Here is a 25,037-nt window from a genome sequence, read left to right on the forward strand (position 1 = left end):
TTTCAGCCCCTCTGTTTCTCGCCCTCTGTTTCAGCCCCTCTGTTTCAGCCCCTCTGTTTCAGCCCCTCCGTTTCTCGTCCTCTGTTTCAGCCCCTCTGTTTCTCGTCCTCTGTTTCTCACCCTCTGTTTCAGCCCCTCTGTTTCAGTCCCTCTGTTTCTCGCCCTCTGTTTCAGCCCCTCTATTTCTCGCCCTCTGTTTCAGCCCCTCTGTTTCTCGCCCTCTGTTTCAGCCCCTCTGTTTCTCGACCTCTGTTTCAGCCCCTCTGTTTCAGCCCCTCTGTTTCAGTCCCTCTGTTTCTCGCCCTCTGTTTCTCGCCCTCTGTTTCAGCCCCTCTGTTTCTCGCCCTCTGTTTCAGCCCCTCTGTTTCTCGCCCTCTGTTTCAGCCCCTCTGTTTCAGCCCCTCTGTTTCAGCCCCTCCGTTTCTCGCCCTCTGTTTCAGCCCCTCTGTTTCTCGCCCTCTGTTACAGCCCCTCTGTTTCTCACCCTCTGTTTCTCGCCCTCTGTTTCAGCCCCTCTGTTTCAGCCCCACTGTGTCAGCCCCTCTGTTTCAGACTCTCTGTTTCTCGCCCTCTGTTTCAGCCCCTCTGTTTCTCGCCCTCTGTTTCAGCACCTCTGTTTCTCGACCTCTGTTTCAGCCCCTCTGTTTCAGCCCCTCTGTTTCAGTCCCTCTGTTTCTCGCCCTCTGTTTCTCGCCCTCTGTTTCAGCCCCTCTGTTTCTCGCCCTCTGTTTCAGCCCCTCTGTTTCTCGCCCTCTGTTTCAGCCCCTCTGTTTCAGCCCCTCTGTTTCAGCCCCTCCGTTTCTCGCCCTCTGTTTCAGCCCCTCTGTTTCTCGCCCTCTGTTACAGCCCCTCTGTTTCTCACCCTCTGTTTCAGTCCCTCTGTTTCGCGCTCTCTGTTTCAGCCCCTCTGTTTCAGTCCCTCTGTTTCTCGCCCTCTGTTTCTGCCCGTCTGTTTCTCGCCCTCTGTTTCAGCCCCACTGTTTCAGCCGCTCTGTTTCAGCCCCTCTGTTTCTCGCCCTCTGTTTCAGCCCCTCTGTTTCTCGCCCTCTGTTTCAGCCCCTCTGTTTCTCGCCCTCTGTTTCTCGCCCTCTGTTTCAGCCCCTCTGTTTCAGTCCCTCTGTTTCTCGCCCTCTGTTTCTCGCCCTCTGTTTCAGCCCCTCTGTTTCTCGCCCTCTGTTTCAGACCCTCTGTTTCAGCCCCTCTGTTTCAGCCCCTCTGTTTTTTGCCCTCTGTTTCAGCCCCTCTGTTTCTTGCCCTCTGTTTCAGCCCCTCTGTTTCTCGCCCTCTGTTTCAGCCCATATGTTTCAGTCCCTCTGTTTCAGTCCCTCTGTTTCTCGCCCTCTGTTTCAGCCCCTGTTTCTCGCCCTCTGTTTCAGCCCCCGTGTTTCAGCCCCACTGTGTCAGCCCCACTGTTTCAGACCCTCTGTTTCTCGCCCTCTGTTTCAGCCCCTCTGTTTCACGCCCTCTGTTTCAGCCCCTCTGTTTCTCGCCCTCTGTTTCAGCATCTCTGTTTCAGCCCCTCTGTTTCAGTCCCTCTGTTTCTGACCCTCTGTTTCTCGCCCTCTGTTTCAGCCCCTCTGTTTCTCGCCCTCTGTTTCAGACCCTCTGTTTCTCGCCCTCTGTTTCAGCCCCTCTGTTTCAGCCCCTCTGTTTCAGCCCCTCCGTTTCTCGCCCTCTGTTTCAGCCACTCTGTTTCTCGCCCTCTGTTTCAGCCCCTCTGTTTCTCGCCCTCTGTTTCAGTCCCTCTGTTTCGCGCTCTCTGTTTCAGCCCCTCTGTTTCAGTCCCTCTGTTTCTCGCCCTCTGTTTCTGCCCGTCTGGTTCTCGCCCTCTGTTTCAGCCCCTCTGTTTCTCGCCCTCTGTTTCAGCCCCTCTGTTTCTCGCCCTCTGTTTCAGACCCTCTGATTCAGCCCCTCTGTTTCAGCCCCTCTGAATCAGCCCCTCTGATTCAGCCCCTCTGTTTCAGCCCCTCTGTTTCAGCCCCTCTGTTTCTCGCCCTCTGTTTCAGCCCCTCTGTTTCAGCCCCACTGTGTCAGCCCCTCTGTTTCAGCCCCTATATTTCTCGCCCTCTGTTTCAGCCCCTCTGTTTCAGTCCCACTGTGTCAGCCCCTCTGTTTCAGCCCCTCTGTTTCTCGCCCTCTGTTTCAGCCCCTCTGTTTCTCGCCCTCTGTTTCAGCCCCTCTGTTTCAGTCCCTCTGTTTCAGTCCCTCTGTTTCTCGCCCTCTGTTTCTCGCTCTCTGTTTCAGCCCCTCTGTTTCTCGCCCTCTGTTTCAGCCCCTCTGTTTCTCGCCCTCTGTTTCAGCCCCTCTGTTTCAGCCCCTCTGTTTCAGTCCCTCTGTTTCAGCCCCACTGTTTCTCGCCCTCTGTTTCAGCCCCTCTGTTTCTTGCCCGCTGTTTCAGCCCCTCTGTTTCTCGCCCTCTGTTTCAGCCTATCTGTTTCAGCCCCTCTGTTTCAGCCCCTCTGTTTCTCGCCCTCTGTTTCAGCCCCTCTGTTTCTCGCCCTCTGTTTCAGCCCCCCTGTTTCAGCCCCTCTGTTTCAGTCCCTCTGTTTCTCGCACTCTGTTTCTCGCCCTCTGTTTCAGCCCCTCTGTTTCTCGCCCACTGTTTCAGTCCCTCTGTTTCTCGCCCTCTGTTTCAGCCCCTCTATTTTTTGCCCTCTGTTTCAGCCCCACTGTGTCAGCCCCTCTGTTTCAGCCCCTCTGTTTCTCGCCCTCTGTTTCAGCCCCTCTGTTTCAGCCCCTCTGTTTCAGCCCCTCTGTTTCAGCCCCTCTGTTTCTCGCCCTCTGTTTCAGCCCCACTGTTTCAGCCCCTCTGTGTCAGCCCCTCTGTTTCTCGCCCTCTGTTTCAGCCTGTCTGTTTCAGACCCTCTGTTTCTCGCCCTCTGATTCAGCCCCTCTGTTTCAGCCCCTCTGTTTCAGTCCCTCTGTTTCTCGCCCTCTGTTTCTCACCCTCTGTTTCAGCCCCTCTGTTTCTCGCCCTCTGTTTCAGTCCCTCTGTTTCTCGCCCTCTGTTTCAGCCCCTCTATTTCTCGCCCTCTGTTTCAGCCCCTCTGTTTCAGCCCCACTGTGTCAGCCCCTCTGTTTCAGACTCTCTGTTTCTCGCCCTCTGTTTCAGCCCCTCTGTTTCTCGCCCTCTGTTTCAGCCCCTCTGTTTCTCGTCCTCTGTTTCAGCCCCTCTGTTTCAGCCCCTCTGTTTCAGTCCCTCTGTTTTTCGCCCTCTGTTTCTCGCCCTCTGTTTCAGCCCCTCTGTTTCTCGCCCTCTGTTTCAGCCCCTCTGTTTCTCGCCCTCTGTTTCAGCCCCTCTGTTTCAGCCCCTCTGTTTCAGCCACTCCGTTTCTCGCCCTCTGTTTCAGCCCCTCTGTTTCTCGTCCTCTGTTTCTCACCCTCTGTTTCAGCCCCTCTGTTTCAGTCCCTCTGTTTCTCGCCCTCTGTTTCAGCCCCTCTATTTCTCGCCCTCTGTTTCAGCCCCGCTGTTTCAGCCCCACTGTGTCAGCCCCTCTGTTTCAGACTCTCTGTTTCTCGCCCTCTGTTTCTCGCCCTCTGTTTCTCGCCCTCTGTTTCAGCCCCTCTGTTTCAGTCCCTCTGTTTCTCGCCCTCTGTTTCTCGCCCTCTGTTTCAGCCCCTCTGTTTCTCGCCCTCTGTTTCAGACCCTCTGTTTCAGCCCCTCTGTTTCAGCCCCTCTGTTTTTTGCCCTCTGTTTCAGCCCCTCTGTTTCTTGCCCTCTGTTTCAGCCCCTCTGTTTCTCGCCCTCTGTTTCAGCCCATATGTTTCAGTCCCTCTGTTTCAGTCCCTCTGTTTCTCGCCCTCTGTTTCAGCCCCTGTTTCTCGCCCTCTGTTTCAGCCCCCGTGTTTCAGCCCCACTGTGTCAGCCCCACTGTTTCAGACCCTCTGTTTCTCGCCCTCTGTTTCAGCCCCTCTGTTTCACGCCCTCTGTTTCAGCCCCTCTGTTTCTCGCCCTCTGTTTCAGCATCTCTGTTTCAGCCCCTCTGTTTCAGTCCCTCTGTTTCTGACCCTCTGTTTCTCGCCCTCTGTTTCAGCCCCTCTGTTTCTCGCCCTCTGTTTCAGCCCCTCTGTTTCTCGCCCTCTGTTTCAGCCCCTCTGTTTCAGCCCCTCTGTTTCAGCCCCTCCGTTTCTCGCCCTCTGTTTCAGCCACTCTGTTTCTCGCCCTCTGTTTCAGCCCCTCTGTTTCTCGCCCTCTGTTTCAGTCCCTCTGTTTCGCGCTCTCTGTTTCAGCCCCTCTGTTTCAGTCCCTCTGTTTCTCGCCCTCTGTTTCTGCCCGTCTGTTTCTCGCCCTCTGTTTCAGCCCCTCTGTTTCTCGCCCTCTGTTTCAGCCCCTCTGTTTCTCGCCCTCTGTTTCAGACCCTCTGATTCAGCCCCTCTGTTTCAGCCCCTCTGAATCAGCCCCTCTGATTCAGCCCCTCTGTTTCAGCCCCTCTGTTTCAGCCCCTCTGTTTCTCGCCCTCTGTTTCAGCCCCTCTGTTTCAGCCCCACTGTGTCAGCCCCTCTGTTTCAGCCCCTATATTTCTCGCCCTCTGTTTCAGCCCCTCTGTTTCAGTCCCACTGTGTCAGCCCCTCTGTTTCAGCCCCTCTGTTTCTCGCCCTCTGTTTCAGCCCCTCTGTTTCTCGCCCTCTGTTTCAGCCCCTCTGTTTCAGTCCCTCTGTTTCAGTCCCTCTGTTTCTCGCCCTCTGTTTCTCGCTCTCTGTTTCAGCCCCTCTGTTTCTCGCCCTCTGTTTCAGCCCCTCTGTTTCTCGCCCTCTGTTTCAGCCCCTCTGTTTCAGCCCCTCTGTTTCAGCCCCTCTGTTTCAGCCCCACTGTTTCTCGCCCTCTGTTTCAGCCCCTCTGTTTCTTGCCCGCTGTTTCAGCCCCTCTGTTTCTCGCCCTCTGTTTCAGCCTATCTGTTTCAGCCCCTCTGTTTCAGCCCCTCTGTTTCTCGCCCTCTGTTTCAGACCCTCTGTTTCTCGCCCTCTGTTTCAGCCCCTCTGTTTCAGCCCCTCTGTTTCAGTCCCTCTGTTTCTCGCACTCTGTTTCTCGCCCTCTGTTTCAGCCCCTCTGTTTCTCGCCCACTGTTTCAGTCCCTCTGTTTCTCGCCCTCTGTTTCAGCCCCTCTATTTTTCGCCCTCTGTTTCAGCCCCACTGTGTCAGCCCCTCTGTTTCAGCCCCTCTGTTTCTCGCCCTCTGTTTCAGCCCCTCTGTTTCAGCCCCTCTGTTTCAGCCCCGCTGTTTCAGCCCCTCTGTTTCTCGCCCTCTGTTTCAGCCCCACTGTTTCAGCCCCTCTGTTTCAGCCCCTCTGTTTCTCGCCCTCTGTTTCAGCCTGTCTGTTTCAGACCCTCTGTTTCTCGCCCTCTGATTCAGCCCCTCTGTTTCAGCCCCTCTGTTTCAGTCCCTCTGTTTCTCGCCCTCTGTTTCTCACCCTCTGTTTCAGCCCCTCTGTTTCTCGCCCTCTGTTTCAGTCCCTCTGTTTCTCGCCCTCTGTTTCAGCCCCTCTATTTCTCGCCCTCTGTTTCAGCCCCTCTGTTTCAGCCCCACTGTGTCAGCCCCTCTGTTTCAGACTCTCTGTTTCTCGCCCTCTGTTTCAGCCCCTCTGTTTCTCGCCCTCTGTTTCAGCCCCTCTGTTTCTCGTCCTCTGTTTCAGCCCCTCTGTTTCAGCCCCTCTGTTTCAGTCCCTCTGTTTTTCGCCCTCTGTTTCTCGCCCTCTGTTTCAGCCCCTCTGTTTCTCGCCCTCTGTTTCAGCCCCTCTGTTTCTCGCCCTCTGTTTCAGCCCCTCTGTTTCAGCCCCTCTGTTTCAGCCACTCCGTTTCTCGCCCTCTGTTTCAGCCCCTCTGTTTCTCGTCCTCTGTTTCTCACCCTCTGTTTCAGCCCCTCTGTTTCAGTCCCTCTGTTTCTCGCCCTCTGTTTCAGCCCCTCTATTTCTCGCCCTCTGTTTCAGCCCCGCTGTTTCAGCCCCACTGTGTCAGCCCCTCTGTTTCAGACTCTCTGTTTCTCGCCCTCTGTTTCAGCCCCTCTGTTTCTCGCCCTCTGTTTCAGCCCCTCTGTTTCTCGTCCTCTGTTTCAGCCCCTCTGTTTCAGCCCCTCTGTTTCAGTCCCTCTGTTTCTCGCCCTCTGTTTCTCGCCCTCTGTTTCAGCCCCTCTGTTTCTCGCCCTCTGTTTCAGCCCCTCTGTTTCTCGCCCTCTGTTTCAGCCCCTCTGTTTCAGCCCCTCTGTTTCAGCCCCTCCGTTTCTCGCCCTCTGTTTCAGCCCCTCTGTTTCTCGCCCTCTGTTACAGCCCCTCTGTTTCTCACCCTCTGTTTCAGTCCCTCTGTTTCGCGCTCTCTGTTTCAGCCCCTCTGTTTCAGTCCCTCTGTTTTTCGCCCTCTGTTTCTGCCCGTCTGTTTCTCGCCCTCTGTTTCAGCCCCTCTGTTTCTCGCCCTCTGTTTCAGCCCCTCTGTTTCTCGCCCTCTGTTTCAGACCCTCTGATTCAGCCCCTCTGTTTCAGCCCCTCTGAATCAGCCCCTCTGATTCAGCCCCTCTGTTTCAGCCCCTCTGTTTCAGCCCCTCTGTTTCAGTCCCTCTGTTTCTCGCCCTCTGTTTCTCGCCCTCTGTTTCAGCCCCTCTGTTTCAGTCCCTCTGTTTCTCGCCCTCTGTTTCAGGCCCTCTGTTTCTCGCCCTCTATTTCAGTCCCTCTGATTCTCGCCCTCTGTTTCAGCCCCTCTATTTCTCGCCCTCTGTTTCAGCCCCTCTGTTTCAGCCCCACTGTGTCAGCCCCTCTGTTTCAGACACTCTGTTTCTCGCGCTCTGTTTCAGCCCCTCTGTTTCTTGCCCTCTGTTTCAGCCCCTCTGTTTCTCGCCCTCTGTTTCAGCCCCTCTGTTTCAGCCCCTCTGATTCAGCCCCTCTGTTTCAGCCCCTCTGAATCAGCCCCTCTGTTTCAGCCCCTCTGTTTCTCGCCCTCTGTTTCAGCCCCTCTGTTTCTCGTCCTCTGTTTCAGCCCCTCTGTTTCAGCCCCTCTGTTTCAGTCCCTCTGTTTTTCGCCCTCTGTTTCTCGCCCTCTGTTTCAGCCCCTCTGTTTCTCGCCCTCTGTTTCAGCCCCTCTGTTTCTCGCCCTCTGTTTCAGCCCCTCTGTTTCAGCCCCTCTGTTTCAGCCACTCCGTTTCTCGCCCTCTGTTTCAGCCCCTCTGTTTCTCGTCCTCTGTTTCTCACCCTCTGTTTCAGCCCCTCTGTTTCAGTCCCTCTGTTTCTCGCCCTCTGTTTCAGCCCCTCTGTTTCTCGCCCTCTGTTTCAGCCCCTCTGTTTCTCGTCCTCTGTTTCAGCCCCTCTGTTTCAGCCCCTCTGTTTCAGTCCCTCTGTTTCTCGCCCTCTGTTTCTCGCCCTCTGTTTCAGCCCCTCTGTTTCTCGCCCTCTGTTTCAGCCCCTCTGTTTCTCGCCCTCTGTTTCAGCCCCTCTGTTTCAGCCCCTCTGTTTCAGCCCCTCCGTTTCTCGCCCTCTGTTTCAGCCCCTCTGTTTCTCGCCCTCTGTTACAGCCCCTCTGTTTCTCACCCTCTGTTTCAGTCCCTCTGTTTCGCGCTCTCTGTTTCAGCCCCTCTGTTTCAGTCCCTCTGTTTCTCGCCCTCTGTTTCTGCCCGTCTGTTTCTCGCCCTCTGTTTCAGCCCCTCTGTTTCTCGCCCTCTGTTTCAGCCCCTCTGTTTCTCGCCCTCTGTTTCAGACCCTCTGATTCAGCCCCTCTGTTTCAGCCCCTCTGAATCAGCCCCTCTGATTCAGCCCCTCTGTTTCAGCCCCTCTGTTTCAGCCCCTCTGTTTCTCGCCCTCTGTTTCTGCCCCTCTGTTTCAGCCCCACTGTGTCAGCCCCTCTGTTTCAGCCCCTCTATTTCTCGCCCTCTGTTTCAGCCCCTCTGTTTCAGCCCCACTGTGTCAGCCCCTCTGTTTCAGCCCCTCTGTTTCTCGCCCTCTGTTTCAGCCCCTCTGTTTCTCGCCCTCTGTTTCAGCCCCTCTGTTTCTCGCCCTCTGTTTCAGCCCCTCTGTTTCAGCCCCTCTGTTTCAGTCCCTCTGTTTCTCGCCCTCTGTTTCTCGCCCTCTGTTTCAGCCCCTCTGTTTCAGACTCTCTGTTTCTCGCCCTCTGTTTCAGCCACTCTGTTTCTCGCCCTCTGTTTCAGCCCCTCTGTTTCTCGTCCTCTGTTTCAGCCCCTCTGTTTCAGCCCCTCTGTTTCAGTCCCTCTGTTTCTCGCCCTCTGTTTCTCGCCCTCTGTTTCAGCCCCTCTGTTTCTCGCCCTCTGTTTCAGCCCCTCTGTTTCTCGCCCTCTGTTTCAGCCCCTCTGTTTCAGCCCCTCTGTTTCAGCCCCTCCGTTTCTCGCCCTCTGTTTCAGCCCCTCTGTTTCTCGCCCTCTGTTACAGCCCCTCTGTTTCTCACCCTCTGTTTCAGTCCCTCTGTTTCGCGCTCTCTGTTTCAGCCCCTCTGTTTCAGTCCCTCTGTTTCTCGCCCTCTGTTTCTGCCCGTCTGTTTCTCGCCCTCTGTTTCAGCCCCTCTGTTTCTCGCCCTCTGTTTCAGCCCCTCTGTTTCTCGCCCTCTGTTTCAGACCCTCTGATTCAGCCCCTCTGTTTCAGCCCCTCTGAATCAGCCCCTCTGATTCAGCCCCTCTGTTTCAGCCACTCTGTTTCAGCCCCTCTGTTTCTCGCCCTCTGTTTCTGCCCCTCTGTTTCAGCCCCACTGTGTCAGCCCCTCTGTTTCAGCCCCTCTATTTCTCGCCCTCTGTTTCAGCCCCTCTGTTTCAGCCCCACTGTGTCAGCCCCTCTGTTTCAGCCCCTCTGTTTCTCGCCCTCTGTTTCAGCCCCTCTGTTTCTCGCCCTCTGTTTCAGCCCCTCTGTTTCTCGCCCTCTGTTTCAGCCCCTCTGTTTCAGCCCCTCTGTTTCAGTCCCTCTGTTTCTCGCCCTCTGTTTCTCGCCCTCTGTTTCAGCCCCTCTGTTTCAGTCCCTCTGTTTCTCGCCCTCTGTTTCAGGCCCTCTGTTTCTCGCCCTCTATTTCAGTCCCTCTGTTTCTCGCCCTCTGTTTCAGCCCCTCTGTTTCTCGTCCTCTGTTTCTCACCCTCTGTTTCAGCCCCTCTGTTTCAGTCCCTCTGTTTCTCGCCCTCTGTTTCAGCCCCTCTGTTTCTCGCCCTCTGTTTCAGCCCCTCTGTTTCTCGTCCTCTGTTTCAGCCCCTCTGTTTCAGCCCCTCTGTTTCAGTCCCTCTGTTTCTCGCCCTCTGTTTCTCGCCCTCTGTTTCAGCCCCTCTGTTTCTCGCCCTCTGTTTCAGCCCCTCTGTTTCTCGCCCTCTGTTTCAGCCCCTCTGTTTCAGCCCCTCTGTTTCAGCCCCTCCGTTTCTCGCCCTCTGTTTCAGCCCCTCTGTTTCTCGCCCTCTGTTACAGCCCCTCTGTTTCTCACCCTCTGTTTCAGTCCCTCTGTTTCGCGCTCTCTGTTTCAGCCCCTCTGTTTCAGTCCCTCTGTTTCTCGCCCTCTGTTTCTGCCCGTCTGTTTCTCGCCCTCTGTTTCAGCCCCTCTGTTTCTCGCCCTCTGTTTCAGCCCCTCTGTTTCTCGCCCTCTGTTTCAGACCCTCTGATTCAGCCCCTCTGTTTCAGCCCCTCTGAATCAGCCCCTCTGATTCAGCCCCTCTGTTTCAGCCCCTCTGTTTCAGCCCCTCTGTTTCTCGCCCTCTGTTTCTGCCCCTCTGTTTCAGCCCCACTGTGTCAGCCCCTCTGTTTCAGCCCCTCTATTTCTCGCCCTCTGTTTCAGCCCCTCTGTTTCAGCCCCACTGTGTCAGCCCCTCTGTTTCAGCCCCTCTGTTTCTCGCCCTCTGTTTCAGCCCCTCTGTTTCTCGCCCTCTGTTTCAGCCCCTCTGTTTCTCGCCCTCTGTTTCAGCCCCTCTGTTTCAGCCCCTCTGTTTCAGTCCCTCTGTTTCTCGCCCTCTGTTTCTCGCCCTCTGTTTCAGCCCCTCTGTTTCAGACTCTCTGTTTCTCGCCCTCTGTTTCAGCCACTCTGTTTCTCGCCCTCTGTTTCAGCCCCTCTGTTTCTCGTCCTCTGTTTCAGCCCCTCTGTTTCAGCCCCTCTGTTTCAGTCCCTCTGTTTCTCGCCCTCTGTTTCTCGCCCTCTGTTTCAGCCCCTCTGTTTCTCGCCCTCTGTTTCAGCCCCTCTGTTTCTCGCCCTCTGTTTCAGCCCCTCTGTTTCAGCCCCTCTGTTTCAGCCCCTCCGTTTCTCGCCCTCTGTTTCAGCCCCTCTGTTTCTCGCCCTCTGTTACAGCCCCTCTGTTTCTCACCCTCTGTTTCAGTCCCTCTGTTTCGCGCTCTCTGTTTCAGCCCCTCTGTTTCAGTCCCTCTGTTTCTCGCCCTCTGTTTCTGCCCGTCTGTTTCTCGCCCTCTGTTTCAGCCCCTCTGTTTCTCGCCCTCTGTTTCAGCCCCTCTGTTTCTCGCCCTCTGTTTCAGACCCTCTGATTCAGCCCCTCTGTTTCAGCCCCTCTGAATCAGCCCCTCTGATTCAGCCCCTCTGTTTCAGCCACTCTGTTTCAGCCCCTCTGTTTCTCGCCCTCTGTTTCTGCCCCTCTGTTTCAGCCCCACTGTGTCAGCCCCTCTGTTTCAGCCCCTCTATTTCTCGCCCTCTGTTTCAGCCCCTCTGTTTCAGCCCCACTGTGTCAGCCCCTCTGTTTCAGCCCCTCTGTTTCTCGCCCTCTGTTTCAGCCCCTCTGTTTCTCGCCCTCTGTTTCAGCCCCTCTGTTTCTCGCCCTCTGTTTCAGCCCCTCTGTTTCAGCCCCTCTGTTTCAGTCCCTCTGTTTCTCGCCCTCTGTTTCTCGCCCTCTGTTTCAGCCCCTCTGTTTCAGTCCCTCTGTTTCTCGCCCTCTGTTTCAGGCCCTCTGTTTCTCGCCCTCTATTTCAGTCCCTCTGTTTCTCGCCCTCTGTTTCAGCCCCTCTATTTCTCGCCCTCTGTTTCAGCCCCTCTGTTTCAGCCCCACTGTGTCAGCCCCTCTGTTTCAGACCCTCTGTTTCTCGCGCTCTGTTTCAGCCCCTCTGTTTCTTGCCCTCTGTTTCAGCCCCTCTGTTTCTCGCCCTCCGTTTCTCGCCCTCTGATTCAGCCCCTCTGTTTCAGCCCCTCTGAATCAGCCCCTCTGATTCAGCCCCTCTGTTTCAGCCCCTCTGTTTCAGCTCCTCTGTTTCTCACCCTCTGTTGCAGCCCCTCTGTTTCTCACCCTCTGTTTCAGCCCCTCTGTTTCAGCCCCTCTGTTTCTCGCCCTCTGTTTCAGCCCCTCTGTTTCTCGCCCTCTGATTCAGCCCCTCTGATTCAGCCCCTCTGTTTCTCGCCCTCTGTTTCTCGCACTCTTTTTCTGCCCCTCTGTTTCTTGCCCACTGTTTCAGCCCCTCTGTTTCAGCGCCTCTGTTTCAGCGCCTCTGTTTCTCGCCCTCTGTTTCAGCCCCTCTTTTTCTCGCCCTCTGTTTCAGCCCCTCTGTTTCTCGTCCTCTGTTTCAGCCCCTCTGTTTCAGCCCCTCTGTTTCAGTCCCTCTGTTTTTCGCCCTCTGTTTCTCGCCCTCTGTTTCAGCCCCTCTGTTTCTCGCCCTCTGTTTCAGCCCCTCTGTTTCTCGCCCTCTGTTTCAGCCCCTCTGTTTCAGCCCCTCTGTTTCAGCCACTCCGTTTCTCGCCCTCTGTTTCAGCCCCTCTGTTTCTCGTCCTCTGTTTCTCACCCTCTGTTTCAGCCCCTCTGTTTCAGTCCCTCTGTTTCTCGCCCTCTGTTTCAGCCCCTCTATTTCTCGCCCTCTGTTTCAGCCCCGCTGTTTCAGCCCCACTGTGTCAGCCCCTCTGTTTCAGACTCTCTGTTTCTCGCCCTCTGTTTCAGCCCCTCTGTTTCTCGCCCTCTGTTTCAGCCCCTCTGTTTCTCGTCCTCTGTTTCAGCCCCTCTGTTTCAGCCCCTCTGTTTCAGTCCCTCTGTTTCTCGCCCTCTGTTTCTCGCCCTCTGTTTCAGCCCATCTGTTTCTCGCCCTCTGTTTCAGCCCCTCTGTTTCTCGCCCTCTGTTTCAGCCCCTCTGTTTCAGCCCTTCTGTTTCAGCCCCTCCGTTTCTCGCCCTCTGTTTCAGCCCCTCTGTTTCTCGCCCTCTGTTACAGCCCCTCTGTTTCTCACCCTCTGTTTCAGTCCCTCTGTTTCGCGCTCTCTGTTTCAGCCCCTCTGTTTCAGTCCCTCTGTTTCTCGCCCTCTGTTTCTGCCCGTCTGTTTCTCGCCCTCTGTTTCAGCCCCTCTGTTTCTCGCCCTCTGTTTCAGCCCCTCTGTTTCTCGCCCTCTGTTTCAGAGCCTCTGATTCAGCCCCTCTGTTTCAGTCCCTCTGAATCAGCCCCTCTGATTCAGCCCCTCTGTTTCAGCCCCTCTGTTTCAGCCCCTCTGTTTCTCGCCCTCTGTTTCTGCCCCTCTGTTTCAGCCCCACTGTGTCAGCCCCTCTGTTTCAGCCCCTCTATTTCTCGCCCTCTGTTTCAGCCCCTCTGTTTCAGCCCCACTGTGTCAGCCCCTCTGTTTCAGCCCCTCTGTTTCTCGCCCTCTGTTTCAGCCCCTCTGTTTCTCGCCCTCTGTTTCAGCCCCTCTGTTTCACGCCCTCTGTTTCAGCCCCTCTGTTTCAGCCCCTCTGTTTCAGTCCCTCTGTTTCTCGCCCTCTGTTTCTCGCCCTCTGTTTCAGCCCCTCTGTTTCAGTCCCTCTGTTTCTCGCCCTCTGTTTCAGGCCCTCGGTTTCTCGCCCTCTATTTCAGTCCCTCTGTTTCTCGCCCTCTGTTTCAGCCCCTCTATTTCTCGCCCTCTGTTTCAGCCCCTCTGTTTCAGCCCCACTGTGTCAGCCCCTCTGTTTCAGACCCTCTGTTTCTCGCGCTCTGTTTCAGCCCCTCTGTTTCTTGCCCTCTGTTTCAGCCCCTCTGTTTCTCGCCCTCTGTTTCAGCCCCTCTGATTCAGCCCCTCTGTTTCAGCCCCTCTGAATCAGCCCCTCTGATTCAGCCCCTCTGTTTCAGCCCCTCTGTTTCAGCTCCTCTGTTTCTCACCCTCTGTTGCAGCCCCTCTGTTTCTCACCCTCTGTTTCAGCCCCTCTGTTTCAGCCCCTCTGTTTCTCGCCCTCTGTTTCAGCCCCTCTGTTTCTCGCCCTCTGTTTCAGCCCCTCTGATTCAGCCCCTCTGTTTCTCGCCCTCTGTTTCTCGCACTCTTTTTCTGCCCCTCTGTTTCTTGCCCACTGTTTCAGCCCCTCTGTTTCAGCGCCTCTGTTTCAGCGCCTCTGTTTCTCGCCCTCTGTTTCAGCCCCTCTTTTTCTCGCCCTCTGTTTCAGCCCCTCTGTTTCTCGTCCTCTGTTTCAGCCCCTCTGTTTCAGCCCCTCTGTTTCAGTCCCTCTGTTTTTCGCCCTCTGTTTCTCGCCCTCTGTTTCAGCCCCTCTGTTTCTCGCCCTCTGTTTCAGCCCCTCTGTTTCTCGCCCTCTGTTTCAGCCCCTCTGTTTCAGCCCCTCTGTTTCAGCCACTCCGTTTCTCGCCCTCTGTTTCAGCCCCTCTGTTTCTCGTCCTCTGTTTCTCACCCTCTGTTTCAGCCCCTCTGTTTCAGTCCCTCTATTTCTCGCACTCTGTTTCAGCCCCTCTATTTCTCGCCCTCTGTTTCAGCCCCGCTGTTTCAGCCCCACTGTGTCAGCCCCTCTGTTTCAGACTCTCTGTTTCTCGCCCTCTGTTTCAGCCCCTCTGTTTCTCGCCCTCTGTTTCAGCCCCTCTGTTTCTCGTCCTCTGTTTCAGCCCCTCTGTTTCAGCCCCTCTGTTTCAGTCCCTCTGTTTCTCGCCCTCTGTTTCTCGCCCTCTGTTTCAGCCCCTCTGTTTCTCGCCCTCTGTTTCAGCCCCTCTGTTTCTCGCCCTCTGTTTCAGCCCCTCTGTTTCAGCCCCTCTGTTTCAGCCCCTCCGTTTCTCGCCCTCTGTTTCAGCCCCTCTGTTTCTCGCCCTCTGTTACAGCCCCTCTGTTTCTCACCCTCTGTTTCAGTCCCTCTGTTTCGCGCTCTCTGTTTCAGCCCCTCTGTTTCAGTCCCTCCATTTCTCGCCCTCTGTTTCTGCCCGTCTGTTTCTCGCCCTCTGTTTCAGCCCCTCTGTTTCTCGCCCTCTGTTTCAGCCCCTCTGTTTCTCGCCCTCTGTTTCAGACCCTCTGATTCAGCCCCTCTGTTTCAGTCCCTCTGAATCAGCCCCTCTGATTCAGCCCCTCTGTTTCAGCCCCTCTGTTTCAGCCCCTCTGTTTCTCGCCCTCTGTTTCTGCCCCTCTGTTTCAGCCCCACTGTGTCAGCCCCTCTGTTTCAGCCCCTCTATTTCTCGCCCTCTGTTTCAGCCCCTCTGTTTCAGCCCCACTGTGTCAGCCCCTCTGTTTCGGCCCCTCTGTTTCTCGCCCTCTGTTTCAGCCCCTCTGTTTCTCGCCCTCTGTTTCAGCCCCTCTGTTTCACGCCCTCTGTTTCAGCCCCTCTGTTTCAGCCCCTCTGTTTCAGTCCCTCTGTTTCTCGCCCTCTGTTTCTCGCCCTCTGTTTCAGCCCCTCTGTTTCAGTCCCTCTGTTTCTCGCCCTCTGTTTCAGGCCCTCTGTTTCTCGCCCTCTATTTCAGTCCCTCTGTTTCTCGCCCTCTGTTTCAGCCCCTCTATTTCTCGCCCTCTGTTTCAGCCCCTCTGTTTCAGCCCCACTGTGTCAGCCCCTCTGTTTCAGACCCTCTGTTTCTCGCGCTCTGTTTCAGCCCCTCTGTTTCTTGCCCTCTGTTTCAGCCCCTCTGTTTCTCGCCCTCTGTTTCAGCCCCTCTGATTCAACCCCTCTGTTTCAGCCCCTCTGAATCAGCCCCTCTGATTCAGCCCCTCTGTTTCAGCCCCTCTGTTTCAGCTCCTCTGTTTCTCACCCTCTGTTGCAGCCCCTCTGTTTCTCACCCTCTGTTTCAGCCCCTCTGTTTCAGCCCCTCTGTTTCTCGCCCTCTGTTTCAGCCCCTCTGTTTCTCGCCCTCTGTTTCTGCCCCTCTGATTCAGCCCCTCTGTTTCTCGCCCTCTGTTTCTCGCACTCTTTTTCTGCCCCTCTGTTTCTTGCCCACTGTTTCAGCCCCTCTGTTTCAGCGCCTCTGTTTCTCGCCCTCTGTTTCAGCCCCTCTTTTTCTCACCCTCTGTTTCGGCCCATCTGTTTCTCGCCATCTGTTTCAGCCCCTCTATTTCTCGCACTCTGTTTCAGCCCCTCTGTTTCAGCCCCACTGTTTCAGCCGCTCTGTTTCAGCCCCTCTGTTTCTCGCCCTCTGTTTCAGCCCCTCTGTTTCTCGCCCTCTGTTTCAGCCCCTCTGTTTCTCGCACTCTGTTTCTCGCCCTCTGTTTCAGCCCCTCTGTTTCTCGCACTCTGAATCTCGCCCTCTGTTTCAGCACCTCTGTATCAGTCCCTCTGTTTCTCGCCCTCTGTTTCTCGCCCTCTGTTTCAGCCCCTCTGTTTCTCGCCCTCTGTTTCAGACCCTCTGTTTCAGCCCCTCTGTTTCAGCCCCTCTGTTTCTTGCCCTCTGTTTCAGCCCCTCTGTTTCTTGCTCTCTGTTTCAGCCACTCTGTTTCTCGCCCTCTGTTTCAGCCCCTCTGTTTCAGTGCCTCTGTTTCAGTCCCTCTGTTTCCCGCCCTCTGTTTCAGCCCCTGTTTCTCGCCCTCTGTTTCAGCCCCTCTGTTTCAGCCCCACTGTGTCAGCCCCACTGTTTCAGACCCTCTGTTTCTCGCCCTCTGTTTCAGCCCCTCTGTTTCTCGCCCTCTGTTTCAGCCCCTCTGTTTCTCGCCCTCTGTTTCAGCATCTCTGTTTCAGCCCCTCTGTTTCAGTCCCTCTGTTTCTGGCCCTCTGTTTCTCGCCCTCTGTTTCAGCCCCTCTGTTTTTCGCCCTCTGTTTCAGCCCCTCTGTTTCTCGCCCTCTGTTTCAGCCCCTCTTTTTCAGCCCCTCTGTTTCAGCCCCTCCGTTTCTCGCCCTCTGTTTCAGCCACTCTGTTTCTCGCCCTCTGTTTCAGCCCCTCTGTATCTCGCCCTCTGTTTCAGTCCCTCTGTTTCGCGCTCTCTGTTTCAGCCCCTCTGTTTCAGTCCCTCTGTTTCTCGCCCTCTGTTTCTGCCCGTCTGTTTCTCGCCCTCTGTTTCAGCCCCTCTGTTTCTCGCCCTCTGTTTCAGACCCTCTGATTCAGCCCCTCTGTTTCAGCCCCTCTGAATCAGCCCCTCTGATTCAGCCCCTCTGTTTCAGCCCCTCTGTTTCAGCCCCTCTGTTTCTCGCCCTCTGTTTCAGCCCCTCTGATTCAGCCCCTCTGTTTCTCGCCCTCTGTTTCTCGCACTCTTTTTCTGCCCCTCTGTTTCTTGCCCACTGTTTCAGCCCCTCTGTTTCAGCGCCTCTGTTTCAGCGCCTCTGTTTCTCGCCCTCTGTTTCAGCCCCTCTTTTTCTCACCCTCTGTTTCGGCCCATCTGTTTCTCGCCATCTGTTTCAGCCCCTCTATTTCTCGCACTCTGTTTCAGCCCCTCTGTTTCAGCCCCACTGTGTCAGCCCCTCTGTTTCAGCCCCTCTGTTTCTCGCCCTCTGTTTCAGCCCCTCTGTTTCTCGCCCTCTGTTTCAGCCCCTCTGTTTCAGCCCCTCTGTTTCTCGCCCTCTGTTTCAGCCCCTCTGTATCAGTCCCTCTGTTTCTCGCCCTCTGTTTCTCGCCCTCTGTTTCAGCCCCTCTGTTTCTCGCCCTCTGTTTCAGACCCTCTGTTTCAGCCCCTCTGTTTCAGCCCCTCTGTTTCTTGCCCTCTGTTTCAGCCCCTCTGTTTCTCGCCCTCTGTTTCAGCCCCTCTGTTTCAGTGCCTCTGTTTCAGTCCCTCTGTTTCCCGCCCTCTGTTTCAGCCCCTGTTTCTCGCCCTCTGTTTCAGCCCCTCTGTTTCAGCCCCACTGTGTCAGCCCCACTGTTTCAGACCCTCTGTTTCTCGCCCTCTGTTTCAGCCCCTCTGTTTCTCGCCCTCTGTTTCAGCATCTCTGTTTCAGCCCCTCTGTTTCAGTCCCTCTGTTTCTCGCCCTCTGTTTCAGCCCCTCTGTTTCAGCCCCTCTGTTTCAGCCCCTCCGTTTCTCGCCCTCTGTTTCAGCCCCTCTGTTTCTCGCCCTCTGTTACAGCCCCTCTGTTTCTCACCCTCTGTTTCAGTCCCTCTGTTTCGCGCTCTCTGTTTCAGCCCCTCTGTTTCAGTCCCTCTGTTTCTCGCCCTCTGTTTCTGCCCGTCTGTTTCTCGCCCTCTGTTTCAGCCCCTCTGTTTCTCGCCCTCTGTTTCAGCCCCTCTGTTTCTCGCCCTCTGTTTCAGACCCTCTGATTCAGCCCCTCTGTTTCAGCCCCTCTGAATCAGCCCCTCCGATTCAGCCCCTCTGTATCAGCCCCTCTGTTTCAGCCCCTCTGTTTCTCGCCCTCTGTTTCTGCCCCTCTGTTTCAGCCCCACTGTGTCAGCCCCTCTGTTTCAGCCCCTCTATTTCTCGCCCTCTGTTTCACCCCCTCTGTTTCAGCCCCACTGTGTCAGCCCCTCTGTTTCTCGCCCTCTGTTTCAGCCCCTCTGTTTCTCGCCCTCTGTTTCAGCCCCTCTGTTTCTCGCCCTCTGTTTCAGCCCCTCTGTTTCAGCCCCTCTGTTTCAGTCCCTCTGTTTCTCGCCCTCTGTTTCTCGCCCTCTGTTTCAGCCCCTCTGTTTCAGTCCCTCTGTTTCTCGCCCTCTGTTTCTCGCCCTCTGTTTCAGGCCCTCTGTTTCTCGCCCTCTGTTTCAGTCCCTCTGTTTCTCGCCCTCTGTTTCAGCCCCTCTATTTCTCGCCCTCTGTTTCAGCCCCTCTGTTTCAGCCCCACTGTGTCAGCCCCTCTGTTTCAGACCCTCAGTTTCTCGCGCTCTGTTTCAGCCCCTCTGTTTCTTGCCCTCTGTTTCAGCCCCTCTGTTTCTCGCCCTCTGTTTCAGCCCCTCTAATTCAGCCCCTCTGTTTCAGCCCCTCTGAATCAGCCCCTCTGATTCAGCCCCTCTGTTTCAGCCCCTCTGTTTCAGCTCCTCTGTTCCTCACCCTCTGTTGCAGCCCCTCTGTTTCTCACCCTCTGTTTCAGCCCCTCTGTTTCAGCCCCTCTGTTTCTCGCCCTCTGTTTCAGCCCCTCTGTTTCTCGCCCTCTGTTTCAGCCCCTCTGATTCAGCCCCTCTGTTTCTCGCCCTCTGTTTCTCGCACTCTTTTTCTGCCCCTCTGTTTCTTGCCCACTTTTTCAGCCCCTCTGTTTCAGCGCCTCTGTTTCAGCGCCTCTGTTTCTCGCCCTCTGTTTCAGCCCCTCTTTTTCTCACCCTCTGTTTCGGCCCATCTGTTTCTCGCCATCTGTTTCAGCCCCTCTATTTCTCGCACTCTGTTTCAGCCCCTCTGTTTCAGCCCCACTGTTTCAGTCGCTCTGTTTCAGCCCCTCTGTTTCTCGCCCTCTGTTTCAGCCCCTCTGTTTCTCGCCCTCTGTTTCAGCCCCTCTGTTTCTCGCACTCTGTTTCTCGCCCTCTGTTTCAGCCCCTCTGTATCAGTCCCTCTGTTTCTCGCCCTCTGTTTCTCGCCCTCTGTTTCAGCCCCTCTGTTTCTCGCCCTCTGTTTCAGACCCTCTGTTTCAGCCCCTCTGTTTCAGCCCCTCTGTTTCTTGCCCTCTGTTTCAGCCCCTCTGTTTCTTGCCCTCTGTTTCAGCCCCTCTGTTTCTCGCCCTCTGTTTCAGCCCCTCTGTTTCAGTGCCTCTGTTTCAGTCCCTCTGTTTCCCGCCCTCTGTTTCAGCCCCTGTTTCTCGCCCTCTGTTTCAGCCCCTCTGTTTCAGCCCCACTGTGTCAGCCCCACTGTTTCAGACCCTCTGTTTCTCGCCCTCTGTTTCAGCCCCTCTGTTTCTCGCCCTCTGTTTCAGCCCCTCTGTTTCTCGCCCTCTGTTTCAGCATCTCTGTTTCAGCCCCTCTGTTTCAGTCCCTCTGTTTCTGGCCCTCTGTTTCTCGCCCTCTGTTTCAGCCCCTCTGTTTTTCGCCCTCTGTTTCAGCCCCTCTGTTTCTCGCCCTCTGTTTCAGCCCCTCTTTTTCAGCCCCTCTGTTTCAGCCCCTCCGTTTCTCGCCCTATGTTTCAGCCACTCTGTTTCTCGCCCTCTGTTTCAGCCCCTCTGTTTCTCGCCCTCTGTTTCAGTCCCTCTGTTTCGCGCTCTCTGTTTCAGCCCCTCTGTTTCAGTCCCTCTGTTTCTCGCCCTCTGTTTCTGCCCGTCTGTTTCTCGCCCTCTGTTTCAGCCCCTCTGTTTCTCGCCCTCTGTTTCAGCCCCTCTGTTTCTCGCCCTCTGTTTCAGACACTCTGATTCAGCCCCTCTGTTTCAGCCCCTCTGAATCAGCCCCTCTGATTCAGCCCCTCTGTTTCAGCCCCTCTGTTTCAGCCCCTCTGTTTCTCGCCCTCTGTTTCAGCCCCTCTGTTTCAGCCCCACTGTGTCAGCCCCTCTGTTTCAGCCCCTCTATTTATCGCCCTCTGTTTCAGCCCCTCTGTTTCAGCCCCACTGTGTCAGCCCCTCTGTTTCAGCCCCTCTGTTTCTCGCCCTCTGTTTCAGCCCCTCTGTTTCTCGCCCTCTGTTTCAGCCCCTCTGTTTCAGTCCCTCTGTTTCAGTCCCTCTGTTTCTCGCCCTCTGTTTCTCGCCCTCTGTTTCAGCCCCTCTGTTTCTCGCCCTCTGTTTCAGCCCCTCTGTTTCTCGCCCTCTGTTTCAGCCCCTCTGATTCAGCCCCTCTGTTTCAGCCCCTCTGTTTCTCGCCCTCTGTTTCAGCCCCTCTGTTTCTTGCCCGCTGTTTCAGCCCCTCTGTTTCTCGCCCTCTGTTTCAGCCTATCTGTTTCAGCCCCTCTGTTTCAGCCCCTCTGTTTCTCGCCCTCTGTTTCAGCCCCTCTGTTTCAGCCCCTCTGTTTCAGTCCCTCTGTTTCTCGCCCTCTGTTTCTCGCCCTCTGTTTCAGCCCCTCTGTTTCTCGCCCTCTGTTTCAGTCCCTCTGTTTCTCGCCCTCTGTTTCAGCCCCTCTATTATTCGCCCTCTGTTTCAGCCCCTCTGTTTCAGCCCCACTGTGTCAGCCCCTCTGTTTCAGCCCCTCTGTTTCTCGCCCTCTGTTTCAGCCCCTCTGTTTCTCGCCCTCTGTTTCAGCCCCTCTGTTTCAGCCCCTCTGTTTCAGCCCCTCTGTTTCAGCCCCTCTGTTTCTCGCCCTCTCTTTCAGCCCCACTGTTTCAGCCCCTCTGTTTCAGCCCCTCTGTTTCTCGCCCTCTGTTTCAGCCTGTCTGTTTCAGCCCCTCTGTTTCTCGCCTCTGATTCAGCCCCTCTGTTTCAGCCCCTCTGTTTCAGTCCCTCTGTTTCTCGCCCTCTGTTTCTCACCCTCTGTTTCAGCCCCTCTGTTTCTCGCCCTCTGTTTCAGTCCCTCTGTTTCTCGCCCTCTGTTTCAGACCCTCTATTTCTCGCCCTCTGTTTCAGCCCCTCTGTTTCAGCCCCACTGTGTCAGCCCCTCTGTTTCAGACCCTCTGTTTCTCGCCCTCTGTTTCAGCCCCTCTGTTTCTCGCCCTCTGTTTCAGCCCCTCTGTTTCTCGTCCTCTGTTTCAGCCCCTCTGTTTCAGCCCCTCTGTTTCAGTCCCTCTGTTTCTCGCCCTCTGTTTCTCGCCCTCTGTTTCAGCCCCTCTGTTTCTCGCCCTCTGTTTCAGCCCCTGTGTTTCTCGCCCTCTGTTTCAGTCCCTCTGTTTCAGCCCCTCTGTTTCAGCCCCTCCGTTTCTTGCCCTCTGTTTCAGCCCCTCTGTTTCTCGCCCTCTGTTACAGCCCCTCTGTATCTCACCCTCTGTTTCAGTCCCTCTGTTTCGCGCTCTCTGTTTCAGCCCCTCTGTTTCAGTCCCTCTGTTTCTCACCCTCTGTTTCTGCCCGTCTGTTTCTCGCCCAATGTTTCAGCCCCTCTGTTTCTCGCCCTCTGTTTCAGCCCCTCTGTTTCTCGCCCTCTGTTTCAGACCCTCTGATTCAGCCCCTCTGTTTCAGCCCCTCTGAATCAGCCCCTTTGATTCAGCCCCTCTGTTTCAGCCCCTCTGTTTCAGCCCCTCTGTTTCTCGCCCTCTGTTTCTGCCCCTCTGTTTCAGCCCCACTGTGTCAGCCCCTCTGTTTCAGCCCCTCTATTTCTCGCCCTCTGTTTCAGCCCCTCTGTTTCAGCCCCACTGTGTCAGCCCCTCTGTTTCAGCCCCTCTGTTTCTCGCCCTCTGTTTCAGCCCCTCTGTTTCTCGCCCTCTGTTTCAGCCCCTCTGTTTATCGCCCTCTGTTTCAGCCCCTGTGTTTCAACCCCTCTGTTTCAGCCCCTCTGTTTCTCGCCCTCTGTTTCAGCCCCTCTGTTTCAGTCCCTCTGTTTCTCGCCCTCTGTTTCTCGCCCTCTATTTCAGCCCCTCTGTTTCTCGACCTCTGTTTCAGCCCCTCTGTTTCTCGCCCTCTGTTTCAGCCCCTCTGATTCAGCTCCTCTGTTTCAGCCCCTCTGTTTCAGCCCCTCTGTTTCTCGCCCTCTGTTTCAGCCCCTCTGTTTCTTGACCTCTGTTTCAGCCCCTCTGTTTTTCGCCCTCTGTTTCAGCGTCTCTGTTTCAGCCCCTCTGTTTCAGCCCGTCTGTTTCTCGCCCTCTGTTTCAGCCCCTCTGTTTCTCGCCCTCTGTTTAAGCCCCTCTGTTTCAGCCCCTCTGTTTCAGTCCCTCTGTTTCTCGCCCTCTGTTTCTCGCCCTCTGTTTCAGCCCCTCTGTTTCTCACCCTCTGTTTCAGTCCCTCTGTTTCTCGCCCTCTGTTTCAGCCCGTCTATTTCTCGCCCTCTGTTTCATACCCTCTGTTTCAGCCCCACTGTGTCAGCCCCTCTGTTTCAGACCCTCTGTTTCTCGCGCTCTGTTTCAGCCCCTCTATTTCTCACCCTCTGTTTCAGCCCCTCTGTTTCTCGCCCTCTGTTTCAGCCTCTCTGATTCAGCCCCTCTGTTTCTCGCCCTCTGTTTCTCGCCCTCTTTTTCAGCCCCTCTGTTTCTTGCCCTCTGTTTCAGCCCCTCTGTTTCTCACCCTCTGTTTCAGCCCCTCTGTTTCTCACCCTCTGTTTCAGCCCCTCTGTTTCAGCCCCTCTGTTTCTCGCCCTCTGTTTCAGCCCCTCTGTTTCTCGCCCTCTGTTTCAGCCCTTCTGATTCAGCCCCTCTGTTTCTCGCCCTCTGTTTCTCGCCATCTTTTTCAACCCCTCTGTTTCTTGCCCTCTGTTTCAGCCCCTCTGTTTCAGCCCCTTGGTTTCAGCCCCTCTGTTTCTCGCCCTCTGTTTCAGCCCCTCAGTTTCTCGCCCTCTGTTTCTCGCCCTCTGTTTCAGCCCCTCTGTTTCAGTCCCTCTGTTTCTCGTCCTCTGTTTCTCGCCCTCTGTTTCAGCCCCTCTGTTTCTCGCCCTCTGTTTCAGACCCTCTGTTTCAGCCCCTCTGTTTCAGCCCCTCTGTTTCAGCCCCTCTGTTTCTCGCCCTCTGTTTCAGCCCCTCTGTTTCTCGCCCTCTGTTTCAGCCCCTCTGTTTCAGCCCCTCTGTTTCAGTCCCTCTGTTTCTCGCCCTCTGTTTCTCGCCCTCTGTTTCAGCCCCTCTGTTTCTCGCCCTCTGTTTCAGTCCCTCTGTTTCTCGCCCTCTGTTTCAGCCCCTCTATTTTTCGCCCTCTGTTTCAGCCCCTCTGTTTCAGCCCCACTGTGTCAGCCCCACTGTTTCAGACCCTCTGTTTCAGCCCCACTGTGTCAGCCCCTCTGTTTCAGTCCCTCTGTTTCTCGCCCTCTGTTTCAGCCCCTCTATTTCTCGCCCTCTGTTTCAGCCCCTCTGTTTCAGCCCCACTGTGTCAGCCCCTCTGTTTCAGACTCTCTGTTTCTCGCCCTCTGTTTCAGCCCCTCTGTTTCTCGCCCTCTGTTTCAGCCCCTCTGTTTCTCGTCCTCTGTTTCAGCCCCTCTGTTTCAGCCCCTCTGTTTCAGTCCCTCTGTTTCTCGCCCTCTGTTTCTCGCCCTCTGTTTCAGCCCCTCTGTTTCTCGCCCTCTGTTTCAGCCCCTCTGTTTCTCGCCCTCTGTTTCAGCCCCTCTGTTTCAGCCCCTCTGTTTCAGCCGCTCCGTTTCTCGCCCTCTGTTTCAGGCCCTCTGTTTCTCGCCCTCTGTTACAGCCCCTCTGTTTCTCACCCTCTGTTTCAGTCCCTCTGTTTCGCGCTCTCTGTTTCAGCCCCTCTGTTTCAGTCCCTCTGTTTCTCGCCCTCTGTTTCTGCCCGTCTGTTTCTCGCCCTCTGTTTCAGCACCTCTGTTTCTCGCCCTCTGTTTCAGCCCCTCTGTTTCTCGCCCTCTGTTTCAGACCCTCTGATTCAGCCCCTCTGTTTCAGCCCCTCTGAATCAGCCCCTCTGATTCAGCCCCTCTGTTTCAGCCCCTCTGTTTCAGCCCCTCTGTTTCTCGCCCTCTGTTTCTGCCCCTCTGTTTCAGCCCCACTGTGTCAGCCCCTCTGTTTCAGCCCCTCTATTTCTCGCCCTCTGTTTCAGCCCCTCTGTTTCAGCCCCACTGTGTAAGCCCCTCTGTTTCAGCCCCTCTGTTTCTCGCCCTCTGTTTCAGCCCCTCTGTTTCTCGCCCTCTGTTTCAGCCCCTCTGTTTCTCGCCCTCTGTTTCAGCCCCTCTGTTTCAGCCCCTCTGTTTCAGTCCCTCTGTTTCTCGCCCTCTGTTTCTCGCCCTCTGTTTCAGCCCCTCTGTTTCAGCCCATCTGTTTCTCGCCCTCTGTTTCTCGCCCTCTGTTTCAGCCCCTCTGTTTCTCGCCCTCTGTTTCAGTCCCTCTGTTTCTCGCCCTCTGTTTCAGCGCCTCTATTTCTCGCCCTCTGTTTCAGCCCCTCTGTTTCAGCCCCACTGTGTCAGCCCCTCTGTTTCAGACCCTCTGTTTCTCGCGCTCTGTTTCAGCCCCTCTGTTTCTCGCCCTCTGTTTCAGCCCCTCTGTTTCTCGCCCTCTGTTTCAGCCCCTCTGATTCAGCCCCTCTGTTTCAGCCCCTCTGAATCAGCCCCTCTGATTCAGCCCCTCTGTTTCAGCCCCTCTGTTTCAGCTACTCTGTTTCTCACCCTCTGTTGCAGCCCCTCTGTTTCAGCCCCTCTGTTTCAGCCCCTCTGTTTCTCGCCCTCTGTTTCAGCCCCTCTGTTTCTCGCCCTCTGTTTCAGCCCCTCTGATTCAGCCCCTCTGTTTCTCGCCCTCTGTTTCTCGCACACTTTTTCTGCCCCTCTGTTTCTTGCCCACTGTTACAGCCCCTCTGTTTCAGCCCCTCTGTTTCAGCGCCTCTGTTTCTCGCCCTCTGTTTCAGCCCCTCTTTTTCTCACCCTCTGTTTCGGCCCATCTGTTTCTCGCCCTCTGTTTCAGCCCCTCTATTTCTCGCACTCTGTTTCAGCCCCTCTGTTTCAGCCCCACTGTTTCAGCCGCTCTGTTTCAGCCCCTCTGTTTCTCGCCCTCTGTTTCAGCCCCTCTGTTTCTCGCCCTCTGTTTCAGCCCCTCTGTTTCTCGCCCTCTGTTTCAGACCCTCTGAATCAGCCCCTTTGATTCAGCCCCTCTGTTTCAGCCCCTCTGTTTCAGCCCCTCTGTTTCTCGCCCTCTGTTTCTGCCCCTCTGTTTCAGCCCCACTGTGTCAGCCCCTCTGTTTCAGCCCCTCTATTTCTCGCCCTCTGTTTCAGCCCCTCTGTTTCAGCCCCACTGTGTCAGCCCCTCTGTTTCAGCCCCTCTGTTTCTCGCCCTCTGTTTCAGCCCCTCTGTTTCTCGCCCTCTGTTTCAGCCCCTCTGTTTCTCGCCCTCTGTTTCAGCCCCTCTGTTTCAGCCCCTCTGTTTCAGTCCCGCTGTTTCTCGCCCTCTGTTTCTCGCCCTCTGTTTCAGCCCCTCTGTTTCTCGCCCTCTGTTTCAGCCCCTCTGTTTCTCGCCGTCTGTTTCAGCCCCTCTGATTCAGCTCCTCTGTTTCAGCCCCTCTGTTTCAGCCCCTCTGTTTCTCGCCCTCTGTTTCAGCCCCTCTGTTTCTTGCCCTCTGTTTCAGCCCCTCTGTTTCTCGCCCTCTGTTTCAGCGTCTCTGTTTCAGCCCCTCTGTTTCAGCCCCTCTGTT

The sequence above is a fragment of the Chiloscyllium punctatum genome, unplaced genomic scaffold (genome assembly GCF_047496795.1).
Source record: "Chiloscyllium punctatum isolate Juve2018m unplaced genomic scaffold, sChiPun1.3 scaffold_54, whole genome shotgun sequence".
Classification (NCBI taxonomy): Eukaryota; Metazoa; Chordata; class Chondrichthyes; order Orectolobiformes; family Hemiscylliidae; genus Chiloscyllium; species Chiloscyllium punctatum.